Here is a 3,791-nt window from a genome sequence, read left to right on the forward strand (position 1 = left end):
CCCCCCCCCTCCTCCTAGTTTAAATATTTCAGGTACATAATTTATTTTTCCACAAGCAGGCTTGGAGGAGCTACAGTTTCCTGGGGACTTGGAAGTACTCGGCGAGGTAAGTGTGAGCTTTGGTCCCTGCCTCTGAAATGTGGGTTGGGGGGTGGGGAGTGCAAGAAATGCCCCGATTTAAGTAGGCACAATTTTAGTAACTTCTTCAAAAAGTTGCCTGCATGGTATAAAATAGCACCGTACTGGCTGAGCTTCCCTTATGCATGCTCTGGAGGGGTTAATGCAAGATTAATAAACATTAATCTTGAATGAATGGGAGGAGTTTGCAAGCACAGCAGCAGATTTCTGCACAAATAGAGAATATTGAAGGGGTGCCGGAGCGGTCGCTAATAGCTGACTGCCCACGGGCACATCTAGCCTGCTCCAGAAAGCCTGTGTGGATGCAGCTCTACTCTAAAGTCCTGTCTAAAAGGAATTTCACAGCGTCGCCACGCGTTGTGTCTGTTACCAGCGGGTTTTCTGGGTGCTTTTGCGTAGAAATTCACCCACTTGGGTTCTGTGGGAGTGGATTGTAATGGAAGGTCCAGAGGCTTTGGCCCGTGGCCTTGAAGATGCTGAACGCAGAGTGTGTTCTGCGAAGATGACGTTACGTCCCGTGTCAAGGGACTGGTCCTCCCGCTTTTCTCTGGAAGCCAACGCAATTCTTCAAAGCTTGGAAAGTGTGCCTCTGGGTTAAATGGATGACCTGGGCTTTAATACATTAAGTATGTTGTGGCTTTATCGCCAGATTGCTTTGCACAGGTTAAAAGCTGATCCCAGGCTAAGTCAGGTTAAAAGCTGATCCCAGGCTAAGTCAGGTTAAAAGCTGATCCCAGGCTAACTCCCTTCTGCTGTGCTCTTTTAGATGCGTTGCCGGTATCCCCTGCGAGCTCTTCCATTTTCCTGCCCTGTCAGCTTGTTCCATGTATAACTCCACAAATGTCATCCATAACCAAGGCGTAGACACCCACTCGTCTGCTTCGCCAGGGCGGCGGTTAGAGATCAATGGCTGTGAGGAGTAAGGTGAAGCGAGGACATAATGAATTGCAGGAGTCAGCCTGCGTGCGGCTTTAGCCGGCAGCGCTGCGTGCCAGGCTTCCAATGCTACCAACTCCTCTGCTTTCTGTGAAATGCAGGCACCATCCATTAGCTGGGGAAATAGCTTTCTAAAAAGAATCTTTTTCTAAAGTCTGGCGCTGGTTTTTAGCTTCCTCAGACCCCAGAAGGCGGCCTCCCCTCTGTCCCCAGTTTGGACGGGCTTTACAGCGTATGAAGGAGTCGGTTTCTGCTGACTCACCGGTTTCTGATGGCTCCCAGATGTTTACCTGGCACCAGTATCAAGGGTCTGATGCGTTTCAAGGGAGGCTGTGCTAATGCTCCTCTTGAACCCTTGAAAACAACAGCAGAGGCTTCCTCAGCTGACTGTCAGGTGGTAATTTTTTCTGAATAATGTCAAGTCCCAACTCAAAGGCAGTATGATTTCAATCTTCCCCGGCGAGGAGCTCCTGATGCAGCCCAGAGACATTGCCCCAGCTCTGCAGGGCACTGGGGCTGGCTGAGCTTAACACGTGCGTGCCCAGTGTATCATTGCACCCGGGCACGAGGATATTAGGGGAGGCAAATGGATAGACATCGGAAATAGATGCTTACAGTTTGGAAAGCTCTCGTCAATCTACTGTTTTTAATTAATCTGGCCAGGGAGCAAATTGCTCCCTGTCCCTCTCTGATTGCTTCATCCTTCCTTTGGATGCTCCCCACCTCGAGCCAAAGCAGAGGAAGGGACCCGCACACCCCAAGTGAAAAAGCAGGTAGTGCCCAAGCGACCTGCTTTTAGAGAGGGGCTGCTAAACGGGATGCGGAGAAGAACATCCCAAGGAATAATGCAGCATCTGTTACAAGGTTTTGGCTGGGGCACGAAACCAGACGCGTTGGCTTCGTTGCGTAGCTGTGAGTGGGGCAGCTCCTCCGGGCTTTCAGATGTTACAGCTGATTTTTCCAAGCTTGCCCGTTCTGTAAGTTCAGTGTTTGCCTTAAATGGGTGGTGGATATGGGCTCCTATTTAGCAAAGGGCACCCGGCCAAATGAGGGGGTACGACTGCAGCGTATATTAGCTGTCTGTTCCTGCCTGCTCTACCTACAGGGCAAGCTGCAGTTAAAGCTACTTGTGCTAAATGGCCACATTGTAAGCGGCTGTGGCAGAGCATCTATTTTTAAACTCTTCGGGAAGTGCCTCAAAGTAGGAATTGTTCCCTGAATTTGGGTCAGACAGTCTACAAAAGCAACAACTCCTTTTGCCTCCCCTACCCCTCTGTAGCCGGGTTAGAAAGTTGGGCTGCTGCTTGGGGGGTGTGTGTGTGTGTGTGTGTGCAAATGCCAACAAACAGGGCTGAGAAGAGGATGAGGTTAAAGCAATATTTGTCCCGATGCCACCGAACGTCCTGTCTTTCAGGTGTGCCCGGAGCTGGGGACAAGGCGCGTGTGTCTGACTTGCTCTGCAGAGCAGGAAATAATGAGAAGCCGTTACCTAAACTGAGCAAATTGCGTTCCTGCATTGTTCTACCCAGGCGGAGGCTTCATACCCTGCCTGGGGAGAGGCTGAGGGCAGCTGGCTTTCATCTGCCTTAGTACAGCCCAAGTGAGAAGCCTCAGACAGGGACTTTGTCTCTCCTGCATAGACAGCCAACAAGTTTTCAGGGTTTCTCAGTGGCCTCAGAGTTTTTTTGGGGGTCCTCACCTATGCAAAAGCACCTTATGCTTACCACCGGTCCTCTGCAGATGCTGCTGTGCTGGATCTGGGGAGCAGGGGGTCGGGACTTTGTGCTTGAGCGTAGCTTTTCCAGCTAGGAGCTGGAAGGTGCTTCCCTGCCTTGGATGGTTTCCAACGCAGCCGGTCTCGGTGCGTCCAAATCCCATGTCACCCTTGTTGCCAAGAAGGCCAATGGCATCCTGGGGTGCATCAAGAGGACCATGGCCAGCAGGGCGAGGGAGGTTCTCCTCCCCCTCTGCTCTGCCCTGGTGAGACCCCACCTGGAATACTGTGTCCAGTTCTGGGCTCCCCAGTTCAAGAACGGTGAGGAACTCCTGGAGAGAGTCCAGAGGAGAGCAACTAGGATGATGGGGGGACTGGAACATCTCCCCTATGAGGAAAGGCTGAGGGAGCTGGGCTTGTTCAACCTGGAGAAGAGAAGACTGAGAGGGGACCTCATCAATACATACAAATATCTTAAGGATGGAAGTCAAGAGTATGGAGCCAGACTCTTCTCAGTGGTGCCCAGCAACAGGACAAGGGGCAATGGGCACAAACTGAAGCAGAAGAGGTTTCAGTTGAATATGAGGAAGAACTTCCTGACTTTGAGGGTGCCCGAGCCCTGGCCCAGGCTGCCCAGGGGGGCTGTGGAGTCTCCTTCTCTGGAGATATTCAACCCCCGCCTGGATGCTGTCCTGTGTAACATGCTCTAGGAGAACCTGCTTTAGCAGGGGGGTTGGACTGGGTGAGCTCCCGAGGTCCCTTCCAACCCTTGCCATTTTGTGATTCTGTGAGACTTTCTGATAACTGGTATTGTCCCTGTTTTTAAGAGACTCTTGTTTTATAAAAATGGTGGAGCTGATATTTGGATCCCATCTTAATGCTTCTGTGTTTTCTTCTGTCTTTGATGGGTTGTTTTGTCTTCAAGTTAGCTGCATTTTCATGCCTGATAAAATAAGCTTGTGTGTGTGTATATATCTTCCTGTTGCCTAGTCGGGATTTGTTT

The 3,791-nt window shown here is 50.9% G+C and overlaps 1 protein-coding gene across 1 annotated transcript in view; it reads left to right on the top strand.

Moving 5' to 3' along the window:
* The window catches only part of CRISPLD2 (cysteine rich secretory protein LCCL domain containing 2), a 31,827-nt gene that overhangs the window by 827 nt on the left and 27,209 nt on the right, over nt 1-3,791 (top strand). Inside the window, exon 2 of the mRNA XM_009647188.2 lies at nt 60-106. The gene's annotated coding sequence lies outside the window, so the exon portion shown is untranslated. The remainder of the gene's footprint in view (nt 1-59; nt 107-3,791) is intronic.

The sequence above is a fragment of the Egretta garzetta genome, unplaced genomic scaffold (assembly GCF_000687185.1).
Source record: "Egretta garzetta isolate BGI_Z169 unplaced genomic scaffold, ASM68718v1 scaffold39, whole genome shotgun sequence".
NCBI classification, from domain to species: domain Eukaryota; kingdom Metazoa; phylum Chordata; class Aves; order Pelecaniformes; family Ardeidae; genus Egretta; species Egretta garzetta.